The sequence below is a fragment of the Tamandua tetradactyla genome, chromosome 6 (assembly GCF_023851605.1).
Source record: "Tamandua tetradactyla isolate mTamTet1 chromosome 6, mTamTet1.pri, whole genome shotgun sequence".
Lineage (NCBI taxonomy): Eukaryota > Metazoa > Chordata > Mammalia > Pilosa > Myrmecophagidae > Tamandua > Tamandua tetradactyla.
This window is the reverse complement of record NC_135332.1, coordinates 168,129,929-168,154,953: the sequence shown is the minus strand read 5'-3', so window position 1 is coordinate 168,154,953 and position 25,025 is coordinate 168,129,929. Positions and strand designations below refer to the sequence as shown.

Sequence of the window (25,025 nt, the reverse complement as noted above, 5' to 3'; positions counted from 1 at the left end):
GGAAGAATTACAGGCCAATAACCGAGTTTGGGGAGGGGAGCGCCTTCCAATTCCCCTCCCCAGGAGTGCCCTCACTGCTTCCTGTTCCTGCTGGAATTCTTTTCCCTCAGAGCACAGCCCGAACTCGCTCAGCCCCTGCAGTTTCTTGTGATTTCTGTGCGGTGTCTGGACAGGCTTATTTATTTGCCTCTTAAGCCCCCACTTCCCTGCTGCCTGTCAGAGTCGAGGGCGTGCTTGTTTTTCACTCCTCTCCCTGCCCACACCCCTGGCTGGGTGAGTAGCATGGAGAACGCCTTCCACACCCAGCAGGAGACTTCTTATTCCATCTCCAGGACCGGGACTGGCATTTGGAAAACTCTTTAGAAACCCATAGGGTAACTGCATAAAGGAGAAGGTAGAACACGGCTGACGTGTCCTCTGTGCCCTCTTGGGCCCTGGACCCTGTTTTCCTTCCTCCCCTGAGGAAATGCAGAGGTGTGTGCAGTGTAATACTAGATAACTCAGGCTATCAAGTTGCATTTCATCTGGCAATCCAGACGGACTGGATGAGCCAGCATAAAGGGAGATGGGGGGAGGGGGAAGTAAAGCCAGTGGGGAGGGGGGCGGGTATAAATGAAGGCGATGAAAGACTCAGCTTTGAAGGCTCAGCTTCTGAGCCCAGCACCCACCTGAAGGGCAAGGACACAGCTAACAGCTCTGGGAATCCCTAGCATTTCTTAACTGCCTTGGTCAGAGTCCATCAGAACTCACACCCCTCAGCATTTCATTTTCTACAGAGCCCTCCCCTACAGGAGGCCTCACACCAGCCCTGGAAAAAGGACCCCCGCTGTCATTCCCCCATTATACAAAACGAGTGACTGAGGCTGGGAAGGGGACCTGGATCTTCACGCCAGGTCCTCTCGTTTGACAGTCCATCCTCTCCCACCTGCTCTTCTTTCTCCACCACCATGTTCAAATGACGGTCCGCAGTTCTCTTCATTTCCACTTAATCGGTGCCCTCTCAGCACCTACCATGAGCAAGAGTCTACTGCTAGGCAATAGTATCAGAAACACAAAGATGACAAAACTTGTCCTTGGCCCACAAGTTACTTATAAGTTTGAGAGATCTTGGCACAATAGTGTAGAGCCTTCTGGCCCAAGTGCCTTGAAATGCAACCATGAACTCCACCCTCCAGAATGTCACCCTATTCGTGGCTTCCTCAACGTATATTTACTGAGCCCCTGCTCTGTGCCAGGCACTATTCTAAGTGCTGAGGTTACAATGGGGACAAGACATTTAAGGCCATTGCTCTCATGAAACTTACATACTATAGAGAGAGACAAGTGACAGCCTTGTAAAGAAACAAAGAAGTGTGTGTTGAAATGAAAACAGATGCAAATAGCTTCTCTTGGGCAATAACAAACTCAGATCATATTAATGTCAGGCTGAACTTCACCAATCAGCCTACAACCTTCTAAATTAATGCAAAGAGCATGGTTCTCTATTAACCAGGTTACAGGAAAACAAACCCCTTTATTACAAAACCACACACACAAAAAAAGCCACCACACGATAGCCCAGTCAAAAGTCAACCAGAAGGGAAGCTGTTGCAAGACTAAGAAGAGATGTTATTGCTAATAAACCACAGCTCTGGCTTCAAGGCCATAGTGGATCGGGAGCCGACAGAGGGGGCAGATTTTATTCACACTGGAATGATCTGGGAAGATGACATTATCATTATGACTTCAGGGATGAATTGGAGACTCTTGTAAATCAAGATTAAATTATGCTTTCAGTATCACAAGCAAAGATTTCAGCATCCATCAGACGTCAATATGTGTTTGTTCACATATGGCTTTTATATTTCAAAAGATAATATAGTCTAAGGCCAGCCCAGGCCACCCCCCGGAGAGTGTTATCCCTTTGAACTTGATGCATTTGACATCCACTGTACTTGTTCAACAATTAACCACACGCCAACCATGAACTACAATTATTGTATTCTTATCTCTTCGAATGTTGAACTTCTCATGCAATGATGATTCATCTACCAGCTGGTTTACAAGGATCACATCTTACCCTTTTGCAATTTTAACCTTGGACTATAAGTGAGCCTTCATTTAGTCCACAAGTTGTTGGATGCCTACTATGTGCTGGGCTCTGGCATGGACCCTGGGGAGGGAGCCTTCTTGGAGACTACGGTCTGGAAGGAGAGACAGACATCAGCAATCACTCTGAGGAGTCTATAGTTACAGACTTAGGCAAGTGCAATGAAAAGAAAGAGCTCAATTCCGTAAGAATGGATCACATTCAGAAAATCCGACCTGGTCTGGAAGCAAGGAAAGGATTCCCTGAGGAAGTAGAATCAAAGCTGAACTGGGAAAGGAGGACAGGAAGAATGTGTAAGGGCCCTGGGCAGGAGGGAGCATGGGGCAGCCCCAGCTATGTAAGGAAGCACCTGGGGCCAGAGCAGAGAAAGCAAGGAGTGGAGGGAGGCAAGAGGTTTAGGTGAGGCTTTGCAGAACTCCCCTAAGGGCAATCGGAAGCCACTGAAAGGAGCGCAGCACAGAGCCTCACAATCACAACTGCCACTGAAAGGGCTCCCCTGGCTGCAGCACTGAGAGGCCAGCTCTGTTTTAATTACATTCCCATATGAGAGAAAAGGTTTCAAGTATTGTATATTTTGAACCCTGAACCCATACTGGACTATGGAGGACTACAAAAGCCTCACAGCATTCAGTCTGCACGTTCCAGCTTCTTAAGCGCAGCCCATGTCTCAGGTGCTTTGACTCAGGGGTGAAAGCTCAGTCCTGCCCCTTCCCACCACCAAGAAGCAGCTCCCTCCAGCCTGGATTCTCTACTGCAAGTCCTCCGTATGGGAGCATCTTGGAGGGATGATGGAAGAGGGGCAAGGAGAACTCTGGATATAGGCTAAGCAGGTGAGCATCTCCTGTGGTCCCAGAGGCCCAAATTCTCTCTCCCATCCACCTGGCACTGTTACCAGAAGGGAATTACTTTTGAATATGAATTAAGTAGCATATTCCAGGCATTCAGAGAGTAATAAGACATTATCATTGTTGCAAATGTGGATGGGTTTATGGGATTAATTTTCCCAATGGCAGGAAGAGCCCAGGGTCTCACTGTATAACCTGCAAAACATGGAGGCCAGCATGCAGGAAAGCCCCAAATATGAGCATCACTGATGCCCAAGGTACAAGGGGTAGGTAGACAGAGATACCTCATTCTTCTATAAAACCATCCTCCCAACTAGGGCGGGCGATTGTGCTGTTCTAGAATGTAGAAGGATATTGACAATAATGTTACAAATTTTAAAAACTCTAATTTACTGAGCAATGATGTGTGTCCAGCACTTGGGAAAGCACTTTACAGACAAAATCTCATTCATCCCTTACTCTATAAGGGAGGTAACTATTATTACCTGCATTTTATAGGTGAGCAGAGAACAGAGAGGTTAAATACTCACCCAAGGACACCCAGCATGAGTGACGGAGCCAAAATTATATTCAACATGTTGCAGATTTTCAAAAAAAATCAAGAGACTTGTTACGTGGCCTTGGCCTATTCTTTTCACAGAGCCTAGGTTTCCTCCTCTGTGTGAGATGAGGGGCTAGAAGATCTCAGGACTGGTCCCAATTCAATAGCCTATGAATCTACTGAGAAATAATCTTTCACCCATGAGCCCTCCCCCAAAAAACAGACACTCTCTGGTTCGCAGTGTAATCAGTAGAACTCTGCACCAGCTCAAAGGAACAGACACTGTTCCCAGGGTGTTATAATGGTATTCTCTCTTTAATTCTTAAACTGAAAAATAGTTACCCTAGCACTAGTAAGATTAATGCCTCCACATTCAGGGGGCTAAGTGGGGAGGAAAAAAAAAGTCAGTCTGGGTTCGGACAAGCTGAAGCCATGCTGCTGTGTTGTGCCTCTGTATTGCTGTAACCAAGGCCTGGGAAGCTTACTGCCTCAGCTGTCCTGTGGCCTGGGAACTAGCCATGTTTCTCAGTTCTCGGAGTGAGTGGCCTTGGGCAGAGTTACTTTCCACAAAGACACATGACAGGCGGCCTGGGGTCCTCCCTGCAGCCCCTAGGACAATCAGCCTGGCCGCCCCTTGCTGCAGACCACTTTTCAGAAGCAGAAATGTCTTTCTTTAAAACCGGAGGGAGACTTCGACCAACACCTGCCTCTCGTGGATTCATCTGAGTCTGCTTTGGTCTTCCCAGGCGAGCTCCATTAATGAGTTACATGCGGATCTGGCCTGGAAGCCTGGCTGCATTCTTGGCTTTGCGACTATTGAGAACATGACCTTGGACAAATCACCTTGCACCTCCAGGGCTCGTCTCCCAGAAAAACAAAGGCAGCACTTTACAGGGCCATCGGGAATATTCAATAAGAGCATTGAACACATGGCTAGCGCGGGGCTTTGCACTCTTTAAGGCCCCAATAAACAGCTGCTAAATCTGAACCCGAAGTTGTAAATCTCAGAGCCTGCAAGAGGAAAGCTAAAGATTTGATGTGGTCCAGAGGAAAGTGATTTTTGAACTCTGCCACCCACAAAAGTAATTGAAATTTTAATTTCATTCGTTCCACAGTCCTTATTGTGTGCTTACCCTGTCCCAGGCCCTGACGGTGCAGGAATGAACGGGAAGCCCGAAAAGTTGCTCTCCTGGATTATTTGAGTGTAAACTATCTAAAATTTTCAGAAGTTTAAATCCATCTGGGGACAACAGTGTCATTTCAAGCTGTCAGGCCATTAAGGAAAGCCTAGTCTCCAGCCCTAAGCTTGGCCTCCGCAGAGGGTAGCTACCCGCTCCCTCTCCTTGGTGGCCCCATCGGAGAGCAAATTCCTAGGCTAGAAGGACGGAGGCTGTGACCCCGTCTGACATTTGGTACATCCTCAGGTATCCTTTCCAGCTGAAGTAGAGAGGCAGCAGGACATAACACTGACTCTCCTTCTCGAGTAATGTTCCTCAGGATGTGAACAGACAATCAATGAGAAAAGAAAAGAAAAGCGTTTCTTGTCCAGATAAGTTCAAGACAAACAGACTGTTTAGTAGGTTTCTTTGTTGCAGGACTTCTCAGAACCTTGAATAGGCTGAGGTGCTTGTGAATCTCCAAGAGGCGATTACAATGTGCAGCTCTTTCTGTGCTTCAGTGACCATGGGGCACTCCATGGTTCCAGAGCATATCATAAAACCAGTCTTGTACAGCACACATTTTCAGACAGGCTGGCATCTCAGAAGGAAGTCAGAAGCCTCACACTGTGGCCCCTGTATGCCATGGCTCTCTGTATGGCCTCAAGCAGGTCGTTCACGTAGAAAACGTGTGTGGGCTGTCAAGGTAAGGCAGGAGGACGGCGTAAAGCAAGGAAGAAGCTGGAAGGCATCATCTCAAAGGGCTCCTCCAGATAGAATGTTCCATCATCTGTGAGGTCACCAAGTTCCCTGGAGGACCAGCAGGGCCCTGCCTCTGGGTGTTGGTTCCCATGTTTTGATGACCCCTCAGCACTCAATACCTGAGGATGTAAGAGATGTCACACAGGGTCAAAGCCTCCATCATTCTCAGGAATTTGCTCTCTGATAGGAGAGAAAAGTGTTGCAAGAGTGCATGGCTGCCCTCCACTGAGCCCAAGCTTAGGGGCTGAAGACCAGGAATGTGATGCATTCTCAATCCCAAGAGTCACTCCCATTTCTCCCCTTCGATACCATTAACAGCCTCTCCACTCTAAGCCTCTCCACTACTAATTCTTGAAAGAATCTCATGGTAGCCTGTGTCAATGGCCAGATGATATTTGAAAAGTCAGCACAATCCCGTACAAACTATTTCAAGAGGACCAAGTGAAAGCTATGCAATTAATGTAAGCTAATATTTCTAACATGATCAACCATGGACAAATAGAGATAAATAGATGATAGAAAGAAGATGATACGTAGATAGATGATGGATCAATAGATTGATAGGTCAATCAATTGACAGGTAGATAGCAAGAGATAGATGGGAAGAAAATTCTGAAAGAAATACAATAAAATATTAGCAGTGGTTTATTCTGGGTCATGGGACAATGACTGGCAACCACTGGTTTCTTATTTAAACTTTTATTAAAACATGTCCAATAAGCATGTTTTGCTGTTATGATACAAAACCAAAACTACACCCCTTCCACTTTATTAAAAAGAAGACTCTAATGCAGATTTGGGCATAAAAGCAACCATCCAGCAGATTTTTTTTCAGATTGCCCCAGCAAGAGTCCTCTGCATTCCTGTCTCCCATTACCCTGGCTTGCTTCCCTGATTCCTAATCTTCAACACCAACTCCTAAGTACAGTTTTTAATAGCTCTCCAACTGAACTCAGCAATTCCATGTGACCTCCCACTATTGGCTTGTGCGTGCAGGCCCCAAAGCCTAAAGCAATCACATATAGTTGGGCATGTTGTCCACTCACAACTCCAGAAATACAATTGACAGTTGATATGGGAATGGCACTCTGAGTTGTGCAGAGTACAGACCACACAGCCATACGCGGCAGCCCTCCCTGGTGCCCTGAGCCAGTATCATGATTGCCTAAACGTTTTTCTAGACACAGTGCGACTGAGAAGATGAAAGCAGCATTGAGAGGGTGTTTTTGGAGACCACACACATAATGAACCACAGAGTGGACTCAGGAATCGGATTGCCTTGTTTCAACAGTGGCTCTGCCACTGTGCAGTGAGCAACCTTGGCCAAATTATTTCACTTCTCTGGGCTTCAGGTTTCTCACCTGTAAGGTGGGATAACACAAATACCTGCCCCATGTATGGGTGTTGTAAAGATTAATTGAAGTTAAAATACAAAGTACACAACCAAGTTTCTGTCCCATGGAAAGTGGTCAAGAGTATTAGCTCTTATAACTATGATTTCTTCTAAAGACACACACTCAGAGACCTAAAAAAGTCTTCCACTATTAATTAAACCCTGTATTCTTATTTGGCTTTCTCTGTGTGGCATGGGAAGGGATACTAGCCTGAGTAGGGGTGTTCACCAAGGTTGCCCAGGGTTCAGACAGCCATAAGGTTAAGTTGAATCAGGGTTAGGTTGGGTTACTGCCTAAAAACAGATACCAAGTGCCAAGGCAAGAGTCAAGATGGTGAAGAGGGCTGCAAAGCCAAGACTGCAGAGTCCATTAAAAAAGATGCTGGAGGGAGAGTCAGGGATCCAGGAGGAGTTCCTGAACTGTTGCCAGCACACTCTCAGAATGCTCTCATCTTGGGAATGTAGAGATTGGATCTATTGGGCCACCTTAAAGGTCAGTGTCAATGTCTTTTCTTTCTCCTATGATTAGGATTGGCTCCAGCTGTGAGTTATAAAAATGTCCAAAACAACAATGGCTTGAACAAGATAGAAATTTATTTCTTTTTCAAGTCAAAGTGCAGAGGTGGGAATTTCAAGGCAGGCCTTGTGGCTCTGCTCTGTGAATCCTCAGGAACCTCCGTCTGTCCAGCTCACACCCCCACCATCCTTGTGATCCATTTGGTATCCGTCTTCTAGGCAGCTGGATGGAGGAGGAAGGAAGAACAGGGCAGAGTGGGGGCCATAGTGGCCTAAGATTCCCAGGAGTTGCTACACAAGTGCTCTACCTCTAGCCAGAACTTAGTCAAGACCACACCTAGATATGTTTTGAACAATGTATTAGTTTCCTATCACTGCTATAACAAATTACCACAAACACAGTGGCTTAAAACAACACATACAGTATCTCACAGTTCTGGAGGTCAGCAGTCTGAAGTGTTTCTCACTAGGATAAAAACTAGGATAGCGTTCCTTTTGGAGACTCTAGGAGAGAACCTGTTTCCTTGCCTTTTTTAGCTTCTAGAGGAATTCCTTGGGTCATGGTCCCTTTCCATCATTGATGCCAGCAATGGTTTTGCTGAGCCTTTCTCATGATGCTCTCCCTCTGGTTCTGACTCTTCTGCCTCAGTCTTTCCTGTTTAAGGATGTTTGTGATCATGTTGGGCCTGACTGGATAATCCAGAGTAATCTTTTAAAGTCAGCTGATTAGCAATTAGCTGATTAATTCCTTCTGCAAACTTAATTCCCCCTTGCCATGTACATCACAGATTCCAGGAATTAGGATGTGGACATCTTTGGGGGGCCATTATTCAGCCTACCACCAGTAGTCATGGCTAAGAATTCCATCACTATAGAAGAAGGGGTGAAAGGACATGCCACACTTCCTGAAGCAGCTATGATCTCTCAGAAAACAGGTGTCAGGCCTCCCTTGCTCCATGAGGAAGGCATAGGAGGTGCTTGTTGCAGAGGAGGCATGCTTTCTCACCTTGCAACTGTCACCTACATGCAGGCCAGGTGTTCAGTGGGATAGCCTGAACCTTCCCAGCTTTAGATGGTGCTAACCAGAATTCTCCTGGATAGAGCAGTGCTTCTGGAAACAGGTAAGTGATTCAAACCAGGTCAATGGTATCATTCCTAATGCTTGGAATCATTCCTAATACCACTTTTTTTCTAAGATCACCAGCTCTGAGGACAATGTAAACTGAGAAAAGCCTGCTGGTGTTAAAGCCAGTGCAGAGTAAGCAAGCAAGTGAAGTGGGGAGAAAGAGGCAAAGTCGCAGATGGACCTCCAGCTGTACCCACAGCCTGAGATCCACCCCTGGGCTTTTCAGGAGCATGTGCCAATAAATTCCCTCCACTCTCTTATTTTTTCCTTAAACTAATTTAAGTTTCTTTCACTTGCAGCCAAGTATGCTGACTAATATACTCAAGAAATACCTGTAGGGGCAAGTCACAACTTTCCTGAACCCTGGAGTGTCTCCTATATCCAGCTCTAAAATGCTCTGATTTAAATCAATGATCAGGACCCAGAAAACCTTTCCAGGTTTTTAAAGCCCTAATAGATACTTTAACACCCTTGGCTTCACTTGCTTCATTCAGTCCAAAGGCACATGCAATTTCCCCCAAGTCTGCATGGGAAAACCCTCATATAACCATAGGCCCTTCCTGATAACTCTACTTTTCTTTGCCTTATGTTGTCCTTATAACACTAATAAATACTCCAGGGTAACTGGAGACCTCCATGGCTCTTGTAGGGCTTCCATATGGAAACCTGTGGCAGCTGGAGAAGGAGAGGATCTGTGACAGCTGCAAGAGAGTGTGGGTATTTCTCCTCCCTCCCAACCCCTTTCCTAGCACAGCTTTTCCTGGCCTGAGTCCCTCCTACTGCCCAGTTCTGAACTCTGGTCCAAGTGCAAGACACCCACTGCCCAGCTCTGAGCTCTGGTCCAGGTGCAAAACACTCCTTGAAATGTAGCCTGAAGGAGGAATACTATCTCCAGGGAAGTCAGCCACTGAGAAAGACATTTAGAAGAGAGAAGCATTCCCTGCCCATCCTCTGGCTGGGCCGATGTCCGAATCAGAGTCTGATTAAGAGCAATGGAATTAGATGAATTTTACAAAAAAAATTGGGAAGCTGCTAACACGTTTGCCCCATCTCAGAATCTTCTGCTGGTGGCATGGCCAGCTCGGGACAGTAGATGTATGCATCCCCTCCAAGTCATTAAACATTTCCCAGTTGCTTCCTTTCTCCCAGGTGGACGTGGCCTTCTCTACTTAGCACCACTAGCACAGGGCCAAGCAGCTGATAAGACCTACCTGGATTCTGGCATCTTTAAGGAAACAGAAACCCTCTTGGGTCATCCATTAAATGAGAAATTAATCCACATAATCTTGGTATTTTGCCTAAAATAAAGCATAAAATCATAGTTCTTTCCGGGGTTAGAACTGTACCGCCTCTAAACCTTAGAACCTTCCAAGGAGGCTCTACTCTTGCTGTTTTACAAATGCAGGGAGGGCAAATGAGTTACCCCAGTCTCACCTACAACAAGAAGGGATATGCTCAAGAATATCTCAAACCCACTGAATTAACTTATAAATAAAATTTACTGAGCGATTAACCCAAAATGAGTAACTAATATATGAGAGTGCAAATATACCACAGAGTGGCCTAACCATCCTTGCTGTTCCTGGAACAGGTCCACTTCTGTTTATCTCTATGTGACTTCATTACGGGAAACGCTCCATGGCACGTAGTTTGAGGGCCACCGGGGTTGTAGAAAGAGCCCAGATCTTAGAGAAAAAGGGTCTGGAGTCAAATTCTGGCCCTGCTGCTAACTAGCTGCGCAACTTAGGGCAAGTCAATTAACCAAACTGAGCTTCCATTTCCTCATATGAAAAGTGGAGCTAAGAACATTCATCTTCGTAAGGAGATTATGCAATATTTGCAAACCACCTAGCAGCAAGCACACAGTAAGTGTCCATTAGTATCAGTGGTTATGTTACCATAAGGGACAGAGTGAGAGATTCAATGAATGGGCAGATGGTGAGGGTAGAAAACCTACTGAAAGAAGGCCTGGGGGAGGGATCTGTTAGGGAACTGGAAGGTCAGGTAGGGTAGAGGTCACCAGACAGCAACTTGCAATGATAAGGAAATTACAGAGTAGACCAGGAACTGTAGAAGAACTGAGATTCACAGAAGATAAATCACCATTATCCATGTGCCAGGGACTTAGGAACCCAAAAGCTGGCTGAAGGCAGCACTCCCTGTAAGATCTCCCCTCCAGAAGGACCACTTGCCCAGACGCTGACCTAACACCAAGACCCTTGAGTTCACTTCCTATGCAAAGGGACTGGGACTCTTGAACAAGCTCACATCCTCTTGAACGAGTTCGCTTTCTTTCCCCCATCTCCAGATAAACAGCCCCTCTGCTGCCTTCCCCCATCACTCTCCAGGAGGCTGAGTAGAAACATTCCCAAGAGCCACCTTTCCTTTCAAAGTCATGGGAAGGAGACTCTTAAAAAAAATATATCCAACTCATAAACGTGTCATAAATCCACAACCAAGTTCTCCACGTTTTTGTCTTTTCATGTGATGCATCTAATATCCTTCTAGCCATGACTTTGAACCTACATCTTCTGGGTCCAAATTACTAAGAGTGACCATTCACAGGAGATCTTATTACTATTTATTACTTGTGTGTGGAAACAGCAGAGGATGCTTCTTTTTATTTATCTCCAAGAAAAATATATTCCCTGATACACTCAGACAAAATGTGATATTTGATATATTTTTCTTTTCCCAAGGAAGTAGCTTCTTCTTCTGGTAAGATATTGTCTGGCCTGGATCTCCCAGAGGCTTGACTGCCTTAATGGTTTAAAATGGTGGCCACTGCCATGGGAATCCACATGTATTTCCTTCCCTCAAAATGAAACGTGCTGAAGACAAGTGCCATCTGATGCCCAGCAGGCCCCTTGTAAATTCTGTCTATAAATACATATGAACTACAAAATGGGAGGGAAGCCAACCAGAACTTGACCAATCAGAACTCAGTTATCCAAAACTTTGCACTTTACTTCAGAGGAAAAAAATGAAGAATATGGAGGAAAGGAGCTAATATTGGGGGATTAGGTTAAGAAACAAACTACTTCAGGTGGCTGCTGTTTTTATAGCTATTCTTACTAGGAGCTTAAGGGATGACAGGCACTATGCTAAGTAGTTTACATGCATTATCACATTCAATCCTCACAATAACCCTTGAAGGAAGTAGCTAGCATACCCATTTTACAGACAAGAAAACTGAGGCTTAGAGTGCTTAAATAATTTGCCCAAGGTCACACAGACTCCCTTGAACCCTGTACTCAATGCCAAGTCCACATGCTTAACCTATACTGTACTAGAAAATCAATAAATTCTGATCCAATGCCTATACTTTCTACAGAAACACCCAGAACCAAGAGGAACATATTCACCCTCTCTTTGAGAAAATGGATGCTCAAAGAGAGGAAGGAGTCAGGCTGTGGACACCGAGCCAGCAACTAACAGAGCCAGGACCTGAAACAAGTTCATACCTACAGGACTGTACCCAGGCATTGCCTGTACAGAAAAATGACCCAGTCAAGAACCCCAGTCTTTGTGACAACCTTCCCTTCTGTTGCCACTGTCCTTAAAGCAGGACAGTTAGACCTTTCATTTGGGACAGAGTTCCAACAAGAAAATTCGGAGGGGAGTAAGTTAATCACTTAATTAACTTTTTAATTAATCAATTAAGTCATAGGACCTAATTAAAGTTTCCTCAGGTTATTACATTAACCAAAAATTAACCAACATAATAGCTAACATTCATCTAGTATACTCTCTATGACAGGTCCTGCCCCAAGCACTTTACTTGTTTTTATTTATTTAATCTTCACCCAACCAAGATGGGGCTATTCCTAATAATGTTATTTCCATTTCACAGGTGATGTAATTGAGACACAGAGAAATTAAGCATTTGCTCAAGGTCTGCTGAATATTTCGAATATTTTTACAGATAGTGTTTCCATATGCATTTTCTTATATGCTGTCATAACAAGGCTTGTGATTCACAGAGTAGTTTATTATTTTTATCACCTCCATTTTAGAGATGGAGAACCAAAGTTTTGCCTTGGCCCTGCCACTGCTAAGCTAGGCAAGGCTGAGCAGGTCACTTTCCTTCTTTAGGTCTCAATTTACTGCTCTGTAAAGTGGAAGGGATGGAACAGATTCTCTCTAAGTTCCCTCCAGCTCAAATACCCAAGGTAATGCAGAAGAAGGCCTTCTCTGGAATGTCATCCTCCTACAGGGGCAAACTTTAAGTGTCTTGGATTTAATGCAGGTGGGTTGGCATCTCCTTACTGGGTGTGAGTACTTTTGCAGCTTAATTATCTGTGCACCCAAGGGCAGAGAAGAGTGGGTACATTTTTCGCACTGCTCTAATTAAAGGCTGCTCAATTCAGGACAGGGTCTCTTGTGCAGTGCAACCTCTCTTTTTCAATAGGCATCAAGTGGATGGTCCAGGACACGCTGGGGCAGGTAATGTTGAGGAAATGACACAGAGAATTCACTCATGAAAAGTCTTAGGGGCATAACCAAGGGGAAAAGCCAAGCATTTCTCAATCTATTCCCCTTTAGTACAGAGGATGGGAAAACAGAGGCAACAGTTCTCTCCATTCAAGATCTAAAACAGCAGGGAAATTCCCCAATCACACATGCATAGCAAAATCACAGGCAGAAACTCTAGTGTTTTTCTATTTCTTTTTTTCCTCCCCCTCCTTTTCTTCCTTCCTTCTAACCTTTCTTACTTCCTTCTTCACTTCTTTCCTTCTTTTCTTGGCAATCAACTCCTGCTTACCTTTAAAAGGGAACTGCGTTTTTTGCAGAATTTGCTTTTAAAATAAAAGGTGGGGGGTAGATAAGAAATTAATAGGCCTTTTGAGAACATGATGACCTGTCACAGCTTTGACGCCTGACATTTGGCAAGTGGAAGGAGTAGATGAAAACTAATCAGATGAAGCTCTCATTGACTCAAAAGGTTCAGAGCACTGGATATTTCATCAGAAACTATCAAACAGCGATAATGTATTAAATTTGGAGCCAGAAGACCCAGGTCGGAGCCCTGGCTTTCTACCAATTGAAGTTCAGTGGAAAATTCATAGCTTCATTATTCATAAAAGCCCAAAACAACTCAAGTGTCCATCAACAGATGAAAAAACAAAATGTGGTATATACATACAATTTGATATATTATTCATCCATATAAAGGAACGAAGGTCTAGTTCTGGGTCAGGTATACAAATTCTTGTAGCCATGGCTAACCACATTGTGCTCTACAATGGTGCCAAGATGCCATCCTGGGGCTGGGCACCTGCAAGCTCCCTCCAAGGCAAAGTGACAGAGGATATGAAGGCAGCCATTGATGTTGGGCACCACTATATTGACTGCACTCACATGTGCCAGAATGAGAATGAGGTTGAGGTGGCCATCCAGTAGGAGCTCAAGGAGAAGGTGATGAAGGGCAAGAACCTCTTCGTTGTCAGCAAGCGTTGATGCACATACCATGAGAAAAGCCTGGTGAAGGAGCCTTCCAGAAGACACTTAGTGACCTCAAGCTGGACTACCTTGACCTCTACCTAATTCACTGGCCTAGAGGCTTTCAGCCTGGGAAGGAGTTTTTCCCATTGGATGAAGCAAGCAACTCAATTCCTAGTGACACCGATTTTGTGGACACGTGGTCAGCCATGGATGAGCTGGTGGATAAAGGGCTGCTCAAAGCTACTGCAGTATCTAACTTCAACTATCTCCAACTCAAGAGGATCTTCAACAAACCTGGCTTAAAATATAAGCCTGTGGTTAGCCAGATTGTCTCCCATACCTAAATCAGGAAAAGTTATTCCAGTTCGGTCAGTCCAAAGGCATCATGGTGACTGCTTGGAGTCCCCTAGACTCTACTGACAGGCTCTGGACCAAGCCTGAGGACCCTTCCCTACTGCAGAATTCCAGGATCAAAGCAATCACAGCCAAACATAATAAAACCACAGCCCAGGTGCTGATCCATCTCCCCACATAGAGGAATATGATGGTGACCCCCAAGTCTGTGGCACCTGAATGCATCACTGAGAACTTTCAGGTCTTTGACTTTGAACCAAGTAGTGTAGATATGACCACCTTACTCAGTTACAACAGGAACTGGAGGTCTGTGCCTTGGTGAGCGCTTCCTCCCACAAGGATTGCCCTTTCACTACTGAGTTTTGAAGCTGTGGATGCCAGCTCTTCCCCAAGTGACCTCTCCTGCTTTTCCTGCCTCCTTTTTCTTGCAAGTGTTGTGTGACCCGAGTTCCTCATCAGTGCATTAGCAGTCTGATGACCAACCCAGCTGAGTTTGAAGAGCAGTATCTGTGGGATAGAAGTCTCTTCCAGTTTTCTTTGCCTTTTTTTTCCCATTTAGGAAGTCCAGGTTGAATACCCCTTTTTGACCAAGGAGAAAAAAATCTATAATGTCAAAATAATGCCACTAATGTTCAGTTTTAATTGCTTAGAATTGGATTCCTTTCATTCAGATTTCTGCTTGCCTCAAATAAAAAGTCCTTTTGTGAGCCAAAAAAAAAAAAGGAATGAAATACTGATATAGGATACAAACAGATGAACCTTGAGGATATTTTGCTGGGTGAGAGAAACTAGACACAAAAGGCCACATATTGTATGGTTTCATTTATATGCAATGGCCAGAATCCATGGAGATGGACAGTAGATTGTTGCTAGGTAATGGGGGGAAAGCAAAATGGAGAGTGACTGCTAATGGGTACAGGGTTTCTTTTTTTTTTAATGCAATTTTATTGAGATATAGTCACATACCATATAATCATCCAAAGTATGCAATCAATGGTTCACAGTATCATCACATAGTTGTGCATCCATCACACAATCAAATTTTTTACATTTTCATTATTCTATAAACAATAAAAATAATATTAAAAATAAAAGTAAAAGTAGAAAAGAATACCGAAAAATCCTTATGCTTATACCCTCGTCCATTATTTATTTATTGTCTTTATTTTCTTACTCATCTGTCCATACACTGGATAAAAGGCATGTCAGTCAAATGTTTTCAAAATTGCACAGTCACACCATAAACGCTATATACTCATAAAGCATCTTTAAGAATCAAGGCTATTGGGTTACAGTTCAGCAGTTTCAAGCATTTCCCTCTAGCTACTCCAACACACCAAAAACTGAAAAAGAGATATCTATATAATGCATAAGAATAACTTCCAGAATGACCTCTTGACTCTATTTGAAATCTCTCAGCCACTGAAACTTTACTTTGCTTCATTTCTCTTTCCTCTTTGGTCAAGAAGTCTTTCTCAATCTCACAATGCCAGGGTCAAGCTCATCCCCTGGAGACATGTCCCACATTGTCAGAGAGATTTATACTTCTGGGAATTATGGCCCACATAAGGGGGTGAGCAGTTGAGTTTACCTGCAGAGTTGGCTTAAAGAAAGAGGCTACATTTGAGCAATGCAGAGGTTATTTGGGGTGACTCATAGGCATAATTGTATGTAGGCTTAGCTTCTCCTTTGCAGGAATAAGTTTCATAAAGGCAAGCCCCAAAATCCAGGGCTTAGCCTATTAAATTGGTAGTCCCCAGAACTTGAGAGTGTATCAGGTCCTCTCCAGGTGGGGAAGTTTAATATTTCCACATTTTTCACCAGTCCTTCAAGGGGAGTTTGCAAATACTTTATCTTCTGCCCCGATTACTCTGAGATCTATTGGGGCATCACACTAACCTGTACAAACCAACAAGATCTCAGTCCCTATTCAAGGTTCCATGTAATTATGGTGTTTAAATAAACCAGGGTTCTTTTTAATGATTAAAATGTTCTGCAATAGACCATTTTGATGGTTGCGTAGCCTTGTAAATATAGTGAACACCACTGAAGTGAACACTAAAATGGTGAATTTTACAGTATGTGAATTATATCTCAAAAGAAATTATATGAAAAAGTACAAGATACAGGGAGTTGGAATAGCGGCTCACAAAACAGGAGATTCGGTATAGATCCAGTTTCAAGCGTGGGGTGGATCCAGTGGCTAAAATAATGTCTCCAGGGTTCTCGCCCTTATTCCATTTCTCATCACAAATTCCCTTTGATCCCCTGGGTTCTTTCTTTCCTAATGCTGATGGTTTTCCTCCATGTTGCTAAGAGATAAAGCCTTCTTCTGCCTTAGCAGACTTGTCAGAAAGAGACTCCCTCTCTCCAGGTCTCTATAGATGACTTCCAGAGAAGACTCTGATTGGCCCTGCTTAGGTCACATGCTCACCTGTGGACGAATCACTGTGCCAGGGGTGGAGACTGCAATTGGCTCAGCAAGGTTACCTGGCAACCTCCTCGTGAGAGGGAGGAGGACCCTATTTACAGCCCCCTCTGAATCACCCAGAAAGGCGGAAATATCACACACACCCCCACCCCAACCAAGGAAAGATGGGGTGTTACCAAAATGGGGGCACAGGGAGATGTGCTTTGCAAATGATCTCTATGACACTTACCCATGGTCACCACTGAAACCAAGCCCTTTCCAGGGGTGTCAGAAAAACCTCCCTAAGGACATTTAAGATACAACTAAGAGAGTGGGCAATGGTGGCTCGGTGGCAGGGTTCTTGCCTGCCATGCTGGAGACCCAGGTTCGATTCCCGGTGCCTGCCCATGCCAAAAAAAAAAGATACAACCAAGACAATAAGAACAAACTGCTGAAACAAAGTCGAGTACTGCGAAAGAATACTACAAGCAAAGGTAGAGGGAATGTTTCACAGATGGAAATATATGTTAGGAAGCATCTTCAACTCTAAAGCACTGAGTAAATATAAGCTATAACCTAGGACCCGGGAATCCTGACTCCCAGACTAGTTCTTTCTGCTGGGGAGCTGTGACTTAAAAAAAGCCCTGGCCTCTGCTTTCCCTGCAGAAGCTCAGCCTTGGTGGAGCAACATGTCCAACGCTTGCAGACTCCAGCTGTTGGAATCACAAGTACAAAGAATACTATTTCATGCCTTGTGCTCCAGCTCTCCTCTCACATAAAAGTTACTAGAAGATATTTTAATAGTCTTTGCTTTCATCTAGGTTAAACTGTACAAAGGGATGATAACATCAACTGAAGCAACATTGCTTGCGTCTGGGAACACTCTACACAGCAGGTCTTTTTTTCTTTTTTAATGGAAAAAAGAGAAAGGGGGATATTTATGGGACTGGAAGAGAACATAAAAATCATCAAACCCCTCATTTTAAAATCAAAGAAAACAGGGAGGCAAAGCCACACGCTTGCTCCTGTCCCCTGAGCTGCCCATTTCTACGTTAATCAGGACCCTTTTGGATACAAAGGATAGAAACCAATGAAAAATCCACAGGCAGAACTCAGTCCCACCCAAGAGCTCAGATGATGTCTTCAGAACACGTTCTCACTCACTATTCAGGGATACCAACTATTCCTGTTTGCCCATGGCTGATGAGTGCATCCTGGGATGTGGGGCTTTCCGTTTTAAAAATCAGGACAGGGTGGACCACGTGGCTCAGCAGGCAAGAATGCTCGCCTGCCATGCCAGAGGACCCGGGTTCAATTCCTGGTGCTGACCCATGTAAAAAAAAAAGAAAAATCAGGACAGTCCCAGAAAACTGGGATGAGCTAGTCATTTTAGTGTACATCTTCAGCTGTGCTGGCCTCTCTCTTAGCTCTGTTCTCTAGCAGGGCCCCTGCTTTACTGTGAGAAGATGGCTGCCAACAGCAACAGGCTTACATGCCATTCACTCAGCTTCTTCTGCAGAAGGAACCTTCTCCCAGTCTTACCAGTGAGAATCCTGCAGTTTGCTCTGATAGGCCCTATTTGGGTCATATAAGTTATTTAAATCACTATATCCAAGACAATGATTGGGCTCAGCCCCTCTTAGGATCTTCTATAGAAATGACGACACAAGCCCATGCTCTTGACTGCATAAAAAGTTGGTGCTAAAAAAAAAAGTTGGTGCTGGTGGCCCAGTAAGAAATTGTTCCCAGAAACTAGATGCCAGAGCCAGACAATGGGGCTTAAAATATCACTGCCATAGTTTCCACAGGACCTCACCCTGGACAGGCAGAATCTCATCACCTTAAATCCCAGTGTGTCTCCTGAGAGGAAGCTGTTCTCCCCAAACATCTTCCAGCTCGAAATCTCCTGGTACTCCTTGTTTAGAGTGTACCCTCCAGCTTCTCACAGAGAGCTGTACCGTCTGTAAGGGTCAGTCTCGTGCTAGCCAAGCCTCCAGCCCTGTCCACTGCAGGTAAAATGGAGATGTGATTGCCAAAAGAAGGGGGCTGAGTAGTCAAAAACCATGTACATCTATTGCAACTTTCCACCATATGAGGCTGATGTAATCCTGCTTAATTTTCATGTTATCCTCCAGGTAATTTGAAGGTAAAACACGAATATGTCAAAGGCCCACTGCTTCAAGATGGCAAAGTAGAAAAAGCAAGAGACATGTTTTTTTCCTTTTTGTTGGCTCCCTCCTCCAGAGTCGCTGGGAGTTGGCTGACTCCTTCCACCAAAGGCCCAGTCCCATCTGACCGAAACTTTCCCATGATCAAAGTCCCACTCTCCAGGTTCCTCTACCTCCTCCTTCCATTTGTCTCTTTAGGTCTAAATGTGGTAATACTCCTCCCTCAACCCCAACCTCCCATTGCTAATCTCATGGTATCCCAACATCCTTTGATCATTTTGCTTAACCTTCTGATACCATTGCAAATTGTCCCTTTATTTAATTGTTCTCAGTTACCCTGTGTGAGCTATGTCGGCTGTGTCCTGCAGGGACCCTGATTGGTATCCCAGCTACGAGACCTCGAGCAAGTAACTTAACTTCTTCAAACCTCAGTTCTCCCAACTAAGAGCAAGGATAACTGTCAAGGTCATTGTGAGATAACATGTATGAAGCCAGACACCTTGCCTGATACTCAGCAAACACTCTCTCACTGTACTGTAAACTCATCCCAGGCTGGGACCTCATTTTATTCATCTTTGAATCTAGTACTGTGCCTGGTACACTGTACATGCCCAGAAAATGTTGGTTTATGTATTGTAAATCAGTTGTTCGTCCTTTATTCCTTTCTTTTGGTTCCGGAAAATAGATTAGAAAAATAAGACTACACTAGACATTGATCCCTTGATGTCCACCAGTCCCAGAAGCTTACAGAAATCAAACCTTACATTCTTGATACATTACAAAAGGAAACTCATTGTCACACATGATCCATGAGCTTTTTTATAAAGAACTGTGCTAAGCAGTGATGCCATTTAAACATGGTTGACTTTCGCCGATATTTGTAGTCTTTCTACTTTGAGACAGCACTCTGGATCCATTGGCTTCTAATGTTGTTTTGGCCTTTAAAACTATTTAAAGCACAGAAGATGAAAACAAGCATTCTTTTTTATAAATATTTATATTGAGAAATCTTCATACACATACAGTCGAGACATAGTACAAATCAATGGCTCACAATATCATCACATAATTGTATATTCATCACAGGATCATTTTTAGAACATTTGCATCACTACAGAAAAAGAAATAAAAAGAAAAAACTCACACATCCTATACCCCATATCCCTCCCTCTCATGGACTATAGTATTGCAATCTACCAATTTTTTTTACCCTTTATCATCCCCTATTATTTATTTATTTATTGTTATTTTTTTACTCATCTGTCCATACCCTGGATAAAAGGAACCACAGACACAAGGTTTTCACAATCATATGGTCACATTGTAAAAGCTGTATAGTTACACAATTATCTTCAAGAATCAAGGCTACTGGAATGCAGTTCAACAGTTTCAGGTACTTCCCTCTAGCCACTCCAATGCACCATAAACTAAAAAGGGATAGCTATATAATGCATAAAAATAACCTCCAGGATAACCTCTCAACTCTGAAATCTCTCATCCACTGAAACTTTATTTTGTCTCATTTCTCTCTTCCCCCTTTTGGTCAAGAAGGCTTCCTCAATCCCATGATGCCAGGTCTCTGCTCATCCTGAGAGTTTTGTCCCACACTGCCAGGGAGACTCCTGGAAGTCATGTCCCACATAGTGGGGGGAGGGCAGAGAGTTCACCTGCGGAGCTGTCTTAGAGAGAGAGGCCACATCTGAGCAAGAAAAGAGGTTCTGTGGGGGTGACTCATGCATAATTGCAAGTAGGCTTACCTTCTCCTTTGCAGGAATAAGTTTCATAGATTCGAACCCAAGATCGAGGGCTCAGCCTATTGACTTGGTTGTCCCCACTGCTTGTGAGAATATCAGGAATTCTCCAGATGGGGAAGTTTAATATTTCCTCCTTTCTCCCCAGTCCCCCAAAGGGATGTTGCAAATACTTTTTTATTCTCCGCCCAAATCACTCTGGGATATGTTGGGGCATCATACTAACCTATACAAACCTACAAGATCTCACATCCTATTCAAGATTTCACGTAATAATGGTGTTCAAATGAATTGACCATACAAGTTAAATTAGATAGTGTGCTACCCAAAATATAAACTTTGTACCAAATGAACATCTCTCCCTTTGGTCTCACACAGAATTTAAAGTTTTAACATATGGACCATATCATCCTTTACCCTGTATTCTGATTTACCTTAGTCCCATCCAGATTAGCTTCATTCATATTTCTAGTCAAAGTCTGATCACTATTTAAATTTTTTTAACAGTTGCTATATAGGGTAATGCTGACTTTCATCGCTTCAGTGCTCTAACTCTGAGTCTTGGGTGTCATACAAATACCCGAAGTTTCAGGGAATAACCAGGTTATACACAAATATCTCAGTATCTCAGAATTTAGAAATAACAGTTACAACTCCTGAATGTATGTGACTGCTGTAAGAGCTTACAATCTAGGATCCTTCACAATAGACCTCAACCTCATAACTCATGCTTTCAACTTAAATTCTCTAAGTTTGTGTATTGTGGTTCGTCCATATGAGTGAGGCATGATAATATTTGTCTTTTTGTTTCTGACATGGCATTCTTTCTTGAGCACCCAGTACACAATCATGGGTGCATGCTGTGGTTCAACATCTCTCCAGTGTTCTAGGGTTGAGCATTTGGAAGATGTTTGCTTCTCTGCAAAGGGCTCTCTGCCTCTACCCTAGACAAGGACTTCACATGCCAAAGGAGATTCCTCGCAATCAGCCCCCAGCTTGCTTCCAGCCTCATCTTCTGTCTCGTCCATGCAACCTCGGCTCCAGCCAAACTAAGTTCAAAATCATTTCCAAAATGCTACAGGCACATTCACTCGTGCAGGCTTTTGGCTTCTCTCTGGAATGTTGTCTTCCTGGTCCTTTGTCTAGTGAAACCAGGCTCGTCTTTTCAATGTCACCTCTTCTATGGGACCCTCCATAATTACCTTAACAGAATGAGTTTCTCGCTTCTCTGTTCTCCTCTATTATTTTGCACACATATACCATACTCTCATTTTATTGCAATGGGTCTGTCACCCCAGGAAGATAATTTCTGGCATTTATTAAATATCTAGTATATGTATGCTTTTCCATAAACATCTCATTTAATTTTCACCACAACTCTGCAAAATAGGTCCTTAGACTGTAAATGCCAGGACTGCAGAGACCATTTAGCCTAAGAATTTTTTTTTTTTTTGCTTTTGTATTTGTTTGCATATTTTAGGGTTTGGTGGGTTTGTTTTCTTTCTTTTTCAGTTTTTTTACCCCCCTCAGTCTTACCCCCAGGGACTAGCATAGGCACATAGCAGGTGTTCAACAAATATATGTTGAATGAATGAAAATTATGTTCAGCTTGTGCTTGGTGAACAAGTTCCACATCTTATTGGTCTTTGTTTCATCAATGGCAGGTACTTTGTGTGGCACTCAGTAAATTCAAAATAAAAGGTTGAAGAAGGAATAATTGAATGCTTAGTTATTGCATATCCCCAAAGGATTATAATTTAAGGAGAGCAGATAGAAAAAGGTGAAATAAACAACTAAATTCTACCACATCTGTAGAAATAATTTAAATCATTTATAACATGGAAATCATGTACCCTGCTACATGTAGTGCTAGCAAGAAATCACATTTGCCGAAGTTCCTTAGGTAAAAGAAACATAAAATACCACATACAAACATTAGAAAAAATGACCATGGTGATGAATGCACAACTTGTGATAATGATGTGAGCCACTGATTATACACCATGTATGGAATGTATATGTGTGAAGATTTCTCAATAAAAATATATTTTAAAAATATCATATATATATATACACACACACATACTTATTTTTAAATTATTTCTGGGAAGACTTTACCTAGAGGTGCAAAATTTATATTTTGACTAGTGGATTTCCTAATATAACTTATGTAGACATCTTAATTGAACACCATAAGTACATGGAACCTTGAGTAGGACATGAGATTTTGTTGGTTTGTCCAGAGTGATGCCCCAATAAATCCCAGAGTGATTTGAACAGTGAATAAAAAGTATTTGCAAAGTCCCCTTCGGCGAATGGTGAGAACGGGGGAAAATTCAACCTCCACAAATATCAAGAAAATATCCTTGATATCTCACAAGCAGTGGGGACAACCAAAGCTATAGGCTGAGCCCCCAGTCTCGGGGTTTGTTCATTTGAAAATTAACCCCACAAAGGATAGGTCAAGCTTACTTAAAATTAGGCCTAAGAGTCACCCCCAAGAGAACCTCTTTTGTTGCTCAGATGTGGCCTCTCTCTCCAGCCAACACAACAAGCAAACTCACCACCCTCCCCCTGTCTACGTGGGACATGACTACCAAGGGTGTGGACCTTCCTGGCAACGTGGGACAGAAATCCTAGAATGAGCTGAGACTCAGCATCAAGGCATTGAGAAAGCCTTCCGGATGAAAAGGAGGAAGAGTGAAATGAGATGAAGTGTCAAAGGCTGAGAGATTCCAAACAGAGTGGAGAGGTTATCCTGGAGGTTTTTCTTCCGCATTAAGTAGATATCACCTTGTTAGTCAAGATGTAGTGGAGAGGCTGGAGGGAACTGCCTGAAAATGTAGAGCTGTGTTCCAGTAGCCATGTTTCTTGAAGATGATTATATAGTGATATGGCTTTCACAATGTGACTGTGCGATTGTGAAAACCTTGTGTCTGATGCTCGTTTTATCTACCTTGTCAACAGATGAGTAGAACATATGGAATAAAAATAAATAATAGGGGGAACAAATGTTAAAATAAATTTAGCTTGAAATGCTAGTGATCAATGAAAGGGAGGGGTAAGGGGTGTGGTATGCATAAATTTTTTTTTTCTATTTTCATTTTATTTCTTTTTCTGAATAGATGCAAATGTTCCAAGAAATGATCATGATGATGACTATGCAACTATGTGATGATATTGTGAATTACTGATTATATATGTAGAACGGAATGATCAAAATAGTAATGTTTGAGTTTGTTAGGTGTTTTTGGTATTTAAAAAAATAAAATTAAAAAATTAAAAAAAAAAACTTTACCTAAAGTTATCTTTATGGAAAGCTTCATGTAAAACATATGTTTGTAGATTAAAATAATTTAAGTAATGTAGGAACTCTAGCTTTTTCAAGAAACATCACCAGCTATCCTTTGGTAAAATGAGAACTGCTTCAATAAAATGAAATCCGGCTTCCAATCTGTTACTCATCAACACAGCAGGTTACAGAAATCTGCTCAAATGATTTAACTTAAGAGGTTTTAATGAAGGAACCAGTTCCAGAGGTGTGGACAGAGTTGAAGGAACAATAAGAGTCAAAAAGCAGCAGGAAGCTGTTACTACCTCTGGGTCTTAGGGGCAAAGGAAAGAAAGAGATTTAACAGGATACAGTGAGGGCTTAAATCAGGGAGAAGGAGCTGTCTGGCAGGAACTGAGGTGATAGAAAGGCTAAGACAACTGTGCTGATGCAGGAAGGAATACCCAGCTCTTCCTTCTCCCCTCTCTGGTCTCCTACCAGTAACCCTCATTGATCCATCCCAACCAGAAACCAGAGGCAATGGAGCCCAGGTGAAGTGGTCCATAAGGCTCAGCCTGCCAGGGAGAGAAGGACAGAAAGTGGACCAGGAGTGTTGATGCAGAGAATAACTGCATGGTCTACCCCCGTCACATCTGCTTAGTATCCATTCTTGCCCCTCATTCAGATGAAGAAACTCTCATCCCTAATATTGCTGATACAATATCTCATGAACGATCATATCATGGTCACATGATGTCAATTCAGTCACACTCTTACCTGGAACCTAAATTCTAAACTTTTCACACAAGGTAGCAAAAAAGGCTGAAGGAAAGAGAAATAATCAATTGGATAAGACATACAGTCCACACCTCAGTAGATGGTCATGGAACCAAAATTAACGATCATAGCTTCCTTCTTTCACTCCCCTTTCTATCTTCTCCTTAGCCTCTACATCTCAGATGATTGTATTTTTTACCCAAAAGGAGGAATGAAATCTTTATTTCCACATTCTCAGAGACCTTAGTGATCCCGTATTTACTGGATTGTCATAGTTTTCCATTAACCATCATTACTTTGTATGTGGGAGTGCTAAGAAGTGACCAGTGAGTCCACCAGTTTCTGGACGTGGTTTTTGTTGCTTTCATCAAGTAACAATAACCTAATTTCTCTTGTTAATTAGGATCCTCAAATGGCCAG

At 43.2% G+C, this 25,025-nt stretch overlaps 1 long non-coding RNA gene and 1 pseudogene across 1 annotated transcript in view; one reads left to right on the top strand and one right to left on the bottom strand.

Moving 5' to 3' along the window:
• Positions 1-25,025, bottom strand: part of LOC143689019 (uncharacterized) — a 104,869-nt gene that overhangs the window by 63,407 nt on the left and 16,437 nt on the right. The gene's annotated exons all lie outside the window — the stretch shown is intronic.
• Positions 13,650-14,594, top strand: LOC143686491 (aldo-keto reductase family 1 member B1 pseudogene; annotated as a pseudogene).